This window comes from Schistocerca gregaria, chromosome 4, assembly GCF_023897955.1.
Source record: "Schistocerca gregaria isolate iqSchGreg1 chromosome 4, iqSchGreg1.2, whole genome shotgun sequence".
In the NCBI taxonomy this organism is placed as follows: domain Eukaryota; kingdom Metazoa; phylum Arthropoda; class Insecta; order Orthoptera; family Acrididae; genus Schistocerca; species Schistocerca gregaria.
The window spans coordinates 400560326-400574652 of NC_064923.1; positions in this window are offsets into that span (position 1 = coordinate 400560326).

Genomic DNA, 14327 nt, shown 5'->3' on the forward strand with positions numbered 1-14327 from the left:
TGGTACTTAGTATTTCTCTTTCATATTATATGCAGCGAAAGAGTTTCCAAGATGTAACGCAACTGCACAAGACTTGTAGATTAAGTATGTTGTCCTTCTTTTTTGTTTTTTGAACAGACATGACAGTGTCTTCGTTTTCGTTTATTCGTTTCAGAAATAAGTATTAGTTGGTGTTGCTTTATGTGACCGGAAACTCTGTCAACCCGATCATGATGAGACTATGCGATGTAGTGGCAAACTCCAAGTTCTCCTCAGAGGCAGGTATATGGTCTTTTATCCACGAATCAGACACTTTCAATAAAAAATCGTGAAATCAGAGACTCTCGTGTTCCGTATTGAAATATTGACATACACGGAATGCATTAAATAATGCGCAATTAAAGAGGTAAATGCTAACCTTTTTTTGACCATTTCGTAGTTTTTCTGTGTATAGGGTAATATCTCAAATATTGGTCTGCTCGATCCACTCATTTCGTGTATTTGTTGTAGTCTCGTATACTTGCAGGTTTTTTTTACTGTGTAATTGCTTTTTTTTCATTTTCCCTGAGAGTGAGTCAAAGTGGCATTATGTATTGTGGAGATCCTTTATATCGTTTTAGTTTTCGAAGCTTTCCATACCTTTCCGTTGAAGCTTCAAACACGTTGACTTTTGCGAACTTTAATTTTTCTGGAAATCCTCTACTTTGCCGTATCATTCCACAAACTCAAATTTTCTTTTCAAGTAACTTCTCTGCATGTTCTACAGTGCTATGATAATTATCCCTGTAGAGGTGATGCCACTTTCCATGTCAAGGTGCCAATTTGTTCCATCACTGTTTTTGCTAAAGGCTTTCCAACGCAGGAATATATCTTGAATGAGGAGATGCATCCCATGCTCGAATCAAACAGCATCAAAATGAGTATGCCATACTTCGTAATTTTAGACGGATTGAAAACTTCAAAATTTAACCGCCCACACCACGCCACAGTTCATCAATTAGTTGTTTGACTTAGATTAAAAGTTTCTTTAAACTTTTTGGAAAAATAATCAATTACGAATTGCACTTTGAAAAGCCGGTCGGAATTATCCGCTGTATTGTTGTTGTCGTAAAAAAAGTGTAGAACTGATTATATTTGTCTGAATCGTTTTGCGAAATATCGGTGTGTCTATCAACAGATTTTTTTAACAATAATCATTGAACCTTGCTTTCTTTACAATTCCCATAAGGATAGCAAGCCCAAACCATTTTCTAAGTTCGGGCCCCATAACGTCAACAAATTTGGCATTTTTTAAATCCAGTTTCCTTCTATTGCAACTTTGTCTGAAGTACTCGTTGGTTTCGTTGCTAATACAGTTAAATAGGTCGTTCCCAATATATAATTCTACGATATCTTCGATGCTCTGTTTATCTTTGGGAAATATGTTTGGACCCGCAGATCTTTCAAATTTATTGTTGGTCCTTGGAACATCGAAGTCTGACCACTGTACACTGTCATCTTCGTGTGATTCGTCCAAGTCAGTTAGCAACCGTAGCGTTGGCCGAATTCTTCTTGGACGTATTTCACTATCCTCCGACGATTCTGGTTCACTTTCCTTTTTTTTTTTTATCCAATGTCTTCTTCCCAATCGGCCAAGTCGTCCGGAACGTCAGACAAGACACCCGAGCATTCATCGTAAATAATCGTATTGTCTTTTTCGTCTGCCATGATGAAAGGGCACAAGTATGTATAAATACAAAAAAACTTGTTGACATGTGTAACTTATTGTTACCTAAACAAAACACCAGCAGAATGCAAAAGATACAAAAGTGCTGTCGCTGGCCACTGCACGATACTATGCTCACGACACCACTGTCATGTCACTGGCCACCAAGCGATACTTTACACACACCACCAATGTGGTGTCGATGGCCGTTGAACACTATTTCGCTCACGACACCACTGTGGTGTCGCCGGACGGCAGAGTGTTACTATTTCCAAGGATTCTTCCTCAGTTGTTACATGATATATGAAAGATACGCTTGTCCACAGATAAGATTTCGTCTTAACAAAACAGTCAGTACTAAGACATCTTCGTCAGATTAGTTTCTAAATTCGTTATTAAACATAGGGGCATCGGTTAATAAAAGTGTGAAACCTCCACCCAAATAACTGTTCAGCAGTTGTATAATGTGCATTATGTTTCTAGTAATTAGTAGCAGTATAAACGTTTAATAATCCTTGTGATTTTCCAGACGTAGTTCCCACTTCAATTACTGATTGCTCTATGTATTCATCCACCTCTAGACGAGATAATCGTGAAGATTCGAAACGACCCTTGAAGAATTCGCCACGTATAACATAAGTATGCAAAATGATTATTGGTGCAGTGTGTCATTGAGGAGTCATTGTGAGATTTGAAAGGGATGGTAAATTAATATGAACTGCACTGTGAGCGAATAAATAAAATGCTTTCTGATCTTTCGTCCCATAGTCCAAAATTATCTGCTGTGTATTTAGTGATAAAGACTTGCTAGAGTGTGATACCGAACAGTCCATCTCTCCCACCTTAAATCTTGATTGTGATGATCTATAGCGTAGCCCAAGGTCTAGGTTAGAAGGTTTCGTGTTTCTATTGGAGTTTGTGCAGATTAACACAGCTAAATGACAAGTAACAACTATAAACTTTTGCTTTATTTGCACAACACATATAAATACATTTGGCTATGCAAATATATTATGTTGCCTTCAACAAACACAGAACATTCCACAGAGTTTAATGCTCTCTGCACATCATATCTTGTGCACCACTATGCATGCTGGAAAATGTTTGTTCACATATCCCCAACACTCTCCCTTGAACAAATATTTTTTTCAGATACTCAACACTATACATCCCAGGTTGAACCATAATGTTTCACCAGCTTCTGAAATTTGTCCTTACTGAGAGGCTTTGTTAGATCAGATAACATTTCTTCTGTGCGTAGATAACTGGGGATTATATTTCCCTGTTCCATACGATGTCTTGTAAAGTGATGTCATGTGTCAATATGTTTGGATCTTACACTGGTGACATTATTTTTTGCAAGTTTAATAGCTCCCACATTGTCACAAAATACCACAGTTGGCTTTAATGTTGGATGAGACTCTATTTCACTCATCAGTATATGGATCCAAAGAGCTTCTTGGATAGTGGAGGACAATACCATATATTCAGCTTCTACAGTACTCAAAGCAACAGTTCTTTGTCTCATACATGATCATGATATCAATTCTCCCATTAGTCTAAAACAACTTCCAGTGATGGAGTGTCTGCTTTCCTGCTCATTTCCCCTTTCTGTGTCATGTATCCTCCAAGTTTACATTTCCAGTTTTAGAATATTTTAACTTATAATCAGCAGTTCCATTTAAATATCTGAATATTCTCTTGACTGCCATCCGGTGCTTTTCTCTCAGATCACTGATAAACTTACTTACTGCATTTGTGACAAATGCAATGTCTGGTCTGGAAGTCTGTGCTAAGTACAGTAGACTTCCTACGGCTTCAGAATAGTGTACACATTCCTTACATTTCTTGTCATCATTAGTTATTAGCAGTTTTGCATTATTTTCTGTAGGAGTAGAAGTAGGTTTACAATTTTCCATATTGAACTTTTCTAAGATTTTCCATGTGTACAGAGATTGATCAGTCCATAATTCTTCTCTGTTGGTACTTCTTAGAATCTTCATGCTAAGTATTGATTAATTTCCCCTAAATCGTGCATATTAAATTCTGACCATAACTGTTTTTTAAAAAAGTCCATCTGATTTTTCACTATTGTTTAAAATAAAAAAACCATCTACCTATATGGCCATGATTGTAATTTCTTCATTGCTCCTTTTATCATATATACTTGGATGTGCCTATGACTGTAACATGCCTAGTTTTATCAAAGTTTTATGCAAACATTTATACCAGGAATGGCCACTTTGCTTTAGTCCATATATGCCTTTCTTCAAATTCCAGAGTCTCCTTTTCACTTGATAAGGTCACTTAACTTCATCAGGTGGAATCACATATATTTCCTCTTCCAGCCTTCCATTCAGGTACGCTGTTTTCACATCCATTTGATGAATTAATAATTATTCCCTTACTGCAAGAGCTAAAAGGTAACTTAATGATGAATACTTCATCACTTCATTGTAATCCATTCCTTCTGTCTGGGAATATCCTTTAACTATCAATCTGGCTTTGAATTTTGGTACTGAACTCTCAGGATTTTTAATATTAAACATCCATCTTGTTCTTAGTTACTTTTTATTTTCACGCATGTCAATCCATTCACATGTATCATTATCGACAAAAGATTGCAGCTCCTCCAGTGTCTTGAAAGGAGGATATAAGATAAACATCAACGAAAGTAAAACGAGTATAATGGAATGTAGTCAAATTAAATCGGGTGATGCTGAGGGAATTAGATTAGGAAATGAGACACTTAAAGTAGTAAAGGAGTTGTGCTATTTAGGAAGTAAAATAACTGATGATGGTCAAAGTAGAGAGGATATAAAATGTAGACTGGCAATGGCAAGGAAAGCGTTTCTGAAGAAGAGAAATTTGTTAACATCGAGTATAGATTTAAGTGTCAGGAAGTCATTTTTCAAAGTATTTGTATGGAGTGTAGCCATGTATGGAAATAAACATGGACAATAAATTATTTGGACAAGAAGAGAATAGAAGCTTTCGAAATGTGGTGCTACAGAAGAATGCTGAAGATTAGATGGGTAGATCACATAAGTAACGAGGAGGTATTGAATACAATTGGGGAGAAGAGAAGTTTGTGGCACAACTTGACTATAAGACGGGCTCGGTTGTTAGGACATGTTCTGAAGCATCAAGGGATTACCAATTTAATATTGGAGGGCAGCATGGAGGCTAAAAATCGTAGAGGGAGACCAAGAGATGAATACACTAAGCAGATTCAGAAGGATGTAGGTTGCAGTAGGTACTGGGAGATGAAGAGGCTTGCACAGGATAGAGTAGCATGGAGAGCTGCATCAAACCAGTCTCAGAACTGAAGACCACAACAACAACACTTCATAAGGTATCTTGTGTCTCACAGCTTTGGTAAGTGATCTGTTAATTAAATACACTGCTGCTGACACAGCCTCTGCCCAAAAACACTTAGGTAGCTCAGCATTGCTTAACATACTTCCTGCCTTTTCTATAATGATTGTGTTGGCTTGTTCTGCATCTCCATTTTGAGAATGACTATAGCGAATGGTGGACTGATGCCTAATACCCATTCCATTTAACTGTTCCCTAAACTGTCTGTTTACATATTCTGATCCATTGTCTGATCTAATAATTTTAATTTTCTTCCTAATCTGCCTTTCGACTGTTTTGCAATAAACAACGAATACATCATTCACTTGATCCTACTAAACAGGCATGTATCTAGAAAAATCATCTATGAATGTCAGAAAACAGAAGCTACCTTCTAAGGATTTATTCTCCATAGGTCCACAGAGATCTGAGTGTATGAGTTGCAAGACTGCTCTGACTCGATTTAATTGGCAATCTAGCTTGTTTCCCTTGCAAACACACCTCACATTGGACATTATTCATGCCATAATTTTCCACCCCAATTGCCATATTTTTCAGTAAAGTCATACTCTTCCTATTCAAATCTCCAAGTCTCCTATGCCACAAGAAAAGTTTTGCAGCATAAACAGTGTGATTTCCTGTTTCTGTAGTATTTTGAACTGTATTCAGTTTGTAAATACCTCTTACATTACTTGCAGTAGCTACAATATCACCACAAGTGTGTATCAATTTGGCTACCTCTATATCAAAGGTAACTTTATTACACTTCTTTACTATTTCACTTTCTGAAACCAAATTAGTTGCAATATTCTTTGCATAATGTACATTATGAACAGTAACAATTTCATTTTCCCCCTTCACAAGCAAATTAAGATTCCCTTTTCATGAGAATTCAAACCTTAACTTATATCTATCAACTGTGGAAATTCCTATGTCAGTCTTTGACTGAACATCATGCAAACCTGACGGAGTTTTGGTAATGTGCACAGATACTCCTGAATCTAGGAACCATTCTGCATGATCGTCACTCTCTTCATTAAAAGAGTAAAAAACAAAAAATGCCTTATCTTTATGGGTAGTCTTTCTCTCAGACTACTAGAATGAACATGCTTCTTTTCTTTTATACTTAACTTCTTCGTTAAACTGTGAAGCAATGTGTCCAATTTTCTGGCACCTGGAACATCTTATTGGCTTCTTCTTCTTCTTGTACTTACAGTATAAAGGCGATGCTGTTTCCTTTTCTGGAGGATTAGAATCTGGTTCATTCTTCACGTCCTGTAGAATCTTTACTTTAGCACTATTCGCTGTAATGGGTATTCCCAAACTTTCCAAATCCTTAATAATTGGCGAATATTTCTCTGGTAGTCAAACTAACAATAAAGTTCCAATCCATTCATCCTCAATTTCAAAACCAATATTCCTCAGACGATTGGAGATTAAAATTATTTTATTCACATCTTCATCCACGCTTTTATACTTATTCAATCTTGTGGTTATCAGCTCACAAAGAAATCCTACTTCTCTGGTTAAACCACCATCTTCAAATGCGTTTTTCAGTTGGTCCCATACCTCCTTTTGCTGACACAGCCTTTTCTATGTGAACATAATTCACTGGATCAATCAAAAGGATTAGTTTTAATTTCGCCTTCCGATCCTTAGTAGCAAAACTTTATTCCGTAGGTTCCAACTTACTGTTTACGACGTCCCACAAGTAATATAAGTGCAAGTACGCCTCGATGGCAAATTTCCAGGTCGCATAATTTTCGCGCCCTACAAGCTGCTCTATTTGCGGTATCTGTGTTGTACTCATTTTACGCAAAAATGTTACATTGCCCATCAACAAACACAGAGCATGTATATTCCACAGAGTCTAATGCACTCTGCACATCATATTTTGTGCGCCACTATGCACGCTGGAAATTGTTTGTTCACAGTTTGTTCAACAGTTTCAAGGTTGATGATGTGCAAGTGAAAACAATGGAAAGCACTGATCTTACAGTTACGAGTTGGTATTGGGAATAGTACTAATGCAATATTTGAAAATACAGACAAAAGTTCAACTATGTATTGTACTGTCAGAAAAATATTCGTTTTGTGAATAGAGCTCTTAAACATATGGTAAAACTTACATAGTAGATACCAGATAGCATTTTTATATGTTTATGTACTATATATGCAGCAAAATACTCGTCGGCGACATATCCATTATCTGTTTTTGAAATTACATTCCAGCTTTTGCTGATGACGATCGTGTTTAAATATATCACGAAAATTCCAGGCTATGCAGTATGTCTGTTTATTAGCACAACCTTTATTCGGTCCTCACATTTCTCAGCTGCACCAATTCTCAACCTTGCATAAAACTTTTCTCAGAGTAAATTAGCTTCTTGGTTCTTTTCTTCCCTCATAAAAATCTAACACATCCATATTGTGAGAAACAACATTCTTAGAATGAGTACGACGTAGGACAACAGATGGCTTCCAGCATCTAAAGTTAACTGCGCATTTTAGTTGCTACTTGCGACTTCTAGTTGCGACTTGTCATGGAAATCGCAGGTAGATTCGATTGTGTGTCACAAAGGAAAACAGTAGCACGAACTTTTGGTTTTTTTTCTACATCTCCTAGACAGGACCAGACATCCTCCTCATAATTTTTCTTTCAAAGACCAACAAGTTTTCTTCATCCTTCTTTGTTGTGCTTAGGGTTTCTGTCCCATACAACAATACTGGCACTGTCACAGCACTGTATGGTTTAAGTTTGGTCTTAACTGACAGATTCTTAGATGTCATTATGTGCTTTAGACTAAAATAAGCTTTAGACCCATTCACGATGTGTTGGTTTATCTCCTGTTTTAAATTATTTTCCCTGTTGAACCATGTACCAAAGTATTTAAAATTTCCCACTTTAGCAAATTTCCATATCCCTACCTGTAATGGGCTGTCATTAGGGGCTTCTCTTGGTACCTCCATTACCTCAGTCTTTTCCGCATTTATCCATAACCTGACCTTATTTGCATTTTGCACTAGGTCCTCTAGCACAAAATGCAAGTAAGGTCGGGTTATGGATTAATTCTTTTTACTTTTAAAAAATATAGGTGGAGATAGAAGCGTCCATATGGTGGGTACTGTTTCCTATTTTAACTGTACTAATTTCTAACACTAAATATTCCCTGTTTTACAGTCGCTGTTTTAACACATTAATTGCTGACAGCGGTGTCTGCACAGAACTTTAAACCATCGATCAGATATAACATTCTCCCAAAGTGGCCATAATTCACTTTTGACATTAGAAATCGAATTTTCGCTGAAGTTTATAACATTTGTGGAGCGATCAGTTAGGCTTTCCTATTGCTGTTTTGGAGTGATAATATTTTTATTAGTAAACGTCATTTACACAAAATAAGTAACTGTATGAAAGAAGGACTTTTAAACAATAATAGCACAGTTAGTTCTCAAATTCATGCAGGCATTTTTATCTCCTTTTAAGGAAGGAGGATGCAATTTTGTGTCAACACACATTTGCTTCTTGTGGTAAACTGACTTTATGAAATGTGGATCGATACCCAATGATTAAGAACTCCCTAGTCACATGAATTTGCAGTCTGTGAAGAGACTAGAGAAAATACTTCGTATCGAAGAGTTGGACGACTCCACACCATTGCAGTTGCTATGCCGACACTGTAAGCGACGACATTCTTTGAAACAGTTGGCTGTCACGCCTACCGCCTGATGTCCAAAAGACTTTAATTGTGGGCATCATCGATCTAGATGCACCGCTGATTGAATCTGTGAAATGTATCAGTCTGTGTGTGTTGCAACAGATAGCCCACAACTGCAGACAAACAGCAGCTTCGCTGTGCTACAAGCTCAAATCACCGAACTTAACAACACTAGTCGCTGTACTGGGAACTCAGAACAACAGTCACTGAGGTCATCGTTCACCTGGAAAAAAACAGCTGCTCCCTTCTGCTACGAAAGTATGTTGGTACAACCTCCGATTTGGATCCGAGGCATGGAAGTCTAGCCCACTTTGTGGGCAGGATAAAACAACATGAGTTCTGTGATCATCGACTCTGGCGCTCTGAATGGCAGCTGTCAATTACAGTTCTTAGTAGACATGAGTGCAGATGTATCAGTCTACCCATCCACCCATCTGTCATTTCGTAAGAATGATGATTACTACCGCTTTACAGTCAATGGCTCTACAATAGCTACATATGGTTGTTCCGCATTAGTGTTAAACCTAGGCCTACGACACAGGCTTGAGTGACAGTTTGTCATGGCAGAAATCACACATCCTGTACTAGGAGCATATTTTCTATCATTTTGTGGACTTGTGCATGACCTCTGAAATCGAATTATAATTATCATTTCAAAATATATTTTTTTGAGTTGAGATGCCAAGTCTGATGGAAGTCACTAACAAGTGAAGGATGAGTCAAATGTATGAGTTCTTAGAAGATGGACTGGACCGTTCGCAGACTATCGTCTGCAGGAGACTAGTAAATAGTCAACGATATGTGATATTTCTCAGGTGTGTGTTCATGTTCTTTGGAGACTATTCTGTTGCTTGTTGCTTAAACGTGTGGTTCTCTGTTTTTCTACAAGCAACTAAAGTATTTTACATTAAGAATGCGTCCAAGCACACATAGCAAACTCCAACGTGGTTACTCCAAGTTTGAGTAAATTTTTTAAAATTTTTGTCAGTGTACTTATACGTTCTTGTGCCATGGCTAATCCACCACACATAGTGAATATCGAAAAGCATAATTTGCTGCTATCCAGATCTGCTCCTTAACCTACTGTTGCTGCAGTTCTTAACAATACTTCTGATGGGGGCAACACCTCGAGAATGGTAACGTAAAAATTCCGTCTTCCAGGCGAACGAGGCCTAACGTCTGGCTGGCTCAGAAAGAGGTCATTTTCCAGATTCACGCATCGTCTCTGACACTGACAGATTTGCTACATTTATATCCCAGTTGGACCTGAATTTCATTGAATAGTTGGACGATATTTTGTCACATGCTTTTGCTGTTCGTAAAGATATCATTTTACAACGTTTCTTGATACCACCTGAATCATGTCTGAGTCGAATTGTGGAAATTGATTTCGGGGCCGGCGGTTCCCTGTATCTACTGCTGCGTCATTTCATGGTTTGTTGGGAGCTGAACTTAGATCAATATGGGAAACTTTTTTGGCTGCAGCGATTGCCTCAGAATGTGCATGCAATATTATCTGCTTTCTGTGAAGTATCAGTTGATGATTTAACAAAGAAAGCAGACCTGATAACAATCACTATGCTAGTGTTAGTAACTCATGAGTTGCATCAGATAAGGTTATGAAGGGCATACCAGGTTGAAGTAGCTGAGACTCGTGCATTCTATGCGCTAATGTGAGCATCATAGAGCCACCTACGTACAGAAGTTTCATTGAACTGTCTAGGCTCAATGCTAAGTTCGACAACACCAGCAAGAAGACAGCAGTACAGGAATATCAACATTCCCCTCGCCAGTGTGAATGGTGTTGGTACCACAGATGTTTTGTATGAAGAGCAAGATAGTCTACAAAGCCTTGTAACTTCCCGAACTACACTGACTGATGCATATATGTGCACAAGCCCATTTAAAAGTTCCAGAACGCCTGCCTTGTTTAAAATACGCTACAGTTTCGGTAGTAAGTGGTTCCACAAGTCTTTTAGTCACTGACAAGACATCAGGATTTGGGTTCTTGGTTGATAAGGGGGTCGAGGTGTGTGTGATTCCAAGAAATGCTGATGATGTGCCTCAAGTTTGTAGTTTGCCAGTATTAACACAGCTAACAACTTCCACACTTAAGTATTTGGCAGAAAGATGGTGACGTTTGATTGCGAACAAAATTTTTTTCTAACATGGTCTTTGTTGGCGGCAAAGATTATGAGGCGTATGCTAGGCGTTAATTTTCTGACTTATTTTTCCATAGCAGCAGCAATAATTCCACAGGAACTTAAGCTCATGGCAGTTGCAAAAATTTAAGAAAAAGAATATATCATGGTGTTTATGCTGGATCACAGGAATGAAAGAATAATTCTTCATGTATATCCAGTTCTGACTCTTTTAGACTTTACATAATAACCTGAATGGTGATACTGTTTTCCGTGTGATAGACAGTGCCGAAGCATTTGTACAGTTATCCATGTTCCAGACAAACAAGTGCAAGACTGTGATTATGACCACATTCGGTTTGTTGCAGCATAATGCAGTGCCTTTTGGACTTAGAAACGCAGCCAATATGTGCTAGAGTTTCAGGGATGAGTTGCTGCAGAGTGTGGACAGTGTATTCTGCTGTGTTGATTATGTTTTGGTTTTCAAAAGGAATGTGGAAGGTATGTCTCCCATTTGCAAGAGTGTATACATCGCTTAAATGATTATGACATACGAATTATCAAAATTGAATGTGCATCCAGCAAAGGTGAGTTCCACTTTTTAGGTTACCTAGTTCCCCAAAATGACATATTTCTCGACTCAGAAAAGGTCTAAGAAATTTAAAATATGCCTTTACCTGTTATATACGAAAACCTTCATAGAAATGTAGGCATGATGAGTCATTAAAGCTGAAATTTGCGTCATTTGGTCAGTCAGTGATATGTTGAAAGGAAAGAACATTTCGTGAAGCAGGAAGGTCCTGTGTAACAGTGTTGCTAAGGAAGTTTTTGAGGCTCTTAAGATTGCTTTGGTGGGCTACATTTTTGCTACACCTTCTTCATGGAGATCCACTGTCATCAATTGTTGACACGAGTCAGTCTACATTAGAAGCTGTATTGTAATGAAGTCCACAAGGATTCTTCTCCAAGAATCTTTCTCCATAACAAATGGGTTGTAGTGTTATTGATAGGGAGTTGCTACCTATTTACCTCACAGTGAAGCATTTCTGCCAGTACCTAGAAGAGCAACAGATCTAGATTTCATGGCCTACAAACCTATACGTTGGATTCTCCAAAGAATATCTGTGCTAAACTACCAATTCTTCCAAAACATTTTACAGCCGACCTTTATGTGCAGTGTGGATAATTATTGTACTATCTTGTTCTCAATTGTTCACCCAATGCTGTATGATTCGAATTTAGATTTTAGTGTTCCCTATAACGTATTTTCAATGCTTTTACAGTATGGCCAATGGACATGCTCTGACAATTTTGGCAATTCATTTTATATAATCCAGAATTACTTTCTTTGTCCTTATGTACTTTCTCTTTGTGTATTAGTGTGTGTCTAGGGGACTTACTAGTTCGAAATGCTACTTTAACCTTCTGTCAGGAAAAACATCTCGCTATGTTATTGGGCCTTTGTCTGCGAGTGTAATATGCCTTTTATTTTCTACTGGCTTGCCTATACTATTGTTTTCATTTCGTTTAATATTTGTCTGTATAGTGTGGTACAATTTTACTGTATATGTTCTTGATAATAGTTCCTTAATGCTAACTTGTCTGTAATTCTGTAGCTCTATTTTCGTCTGCATGTGGTAACTGTAACATTCTGTGTAAAGCTGAATAGAAATATCCTTTTTTGTGCTGGTTTGGAAGATTTAAATTATTCCCAATAATTATACCTGGATGTGTAGGCTACCTGCAAACTTTAAAAATATGTTTCTCATTCGATCTACTAATTGACAAATCGAGAAAATTGGTGCTACTATCAGCTTCATGTTCCATACATGCTTAGCTCCTTTAAATAGAATGACACTTTCGTCAGCATACTAGTGATAGCATGGTATTGGGGAATTTATCAAAAATTCAATTTGCAAGTCATTAAGACAAATTTCTGATACGAGAGTGGACAAACTATTACCTGCCACTAGACTGTCTCCCAGACAGTAAATTTTTCTGTTAAAAGTAAAGTACCTGAAATCAAGTTAAATTGAGAAAGTCTAGCATCTCCACAATCTCACTTTCTGCCATAGTTTTATGCTGTAGTGAATGACATTTAATTAATTCTAATGTTTCATCAATTAGTATGTTTGTTAACATATTGGGATTGGCCCATGAGGTGAAAAAACCCGCATATTCTGGACTGTTCATATTTACTACTTTGTTTGCAAAGTAGATGCTATTTTTAAAGCGGAAAGATTTCTCAAATATTTACATACTTCTAACTTTTTATCGAATATGTAATTTAGTTCACTATTGTGGGCATTTTCACTATTCTTATTAACTTTAACTGTCTTGTCAGAGTTATATATTTTAATCTGAGCTCTTGCAGTGGACATCCACTGTGATCAAATTCTCCATGTGCACCCCCTGGGAATGTGGCTTTCAGTGGTTAAGGTAGGAAGCTGCTACCCTGTATGCTTATATGGCCGAGCTTCGTGCTGTCTCTCTAGCAATAAATAATTTCTTTTCCTTCCAATTAATGTCCATTAAAGAAAGTTCATTTCTATAGGAAAGACTAAAATTTGTGTAAAGTCAATATTAAAGTTCTATATACTTCATGTATATTCTGTAAGACTGTATCAGAGAATACCAGGTTCATTAACGAATATACATATAAAACTGTTTTAATTGAAAGATACCGATACAAACAAAGTTTCGTTTTTGAAAATCATTCTGTTTTCATAATTTTGTCAAACACTATTGACAATGGAGTCTAAGGAAATGGCCATTGTGGAAAACTAATTATAAAGTGCAAGATGTGGGAAATCCGAGCCTGGGAACAGTTGAAAGTAACGTGCCAACTCGTAAACTGCTCGATAGCTACCAAAACAACTAAGTTGGGGTCTCAGAACTAAAAAAATTATGACACTAGTAATATAACTAATCATGATGTCACTTTTATGATGATTGATGAGACAATTTCTCAGTTCTCACAGGGAAACATTTTATTCAAATAGTGAAAGTAAAGTGTGCGACAGCGAAAATTCCTTTGATTATTCGGTCATGACGTTGGAAACGCAAGAGCAGGAAGCAGTTCGAAAAAGCATTGTAAATACTAGTGACACCCACAATTTGACACAACTCATGCAATTAATAACACAACAGCGTACAAGGCAACAGGAATTTCAAGAAAGTGTAACAAAACAGCTTAAGAGTGTAATACAGTAGTTCACAAAACATCAGGAAAATATAGGGCGATAGCTTACACAGCAAAATCAGGCGTTTAACAATTTCAAGAATAGTGTTAGTCAACAGTTGAGCAAAGCTATACACACTGAGTTATCTGACTAACTATCTGGGAAGCTAACAGAGCTTGGTAAACAACTAAAACAAGAACTAATTACCGACATGTCCCACAATATAAATACAGTAACAGAAAAG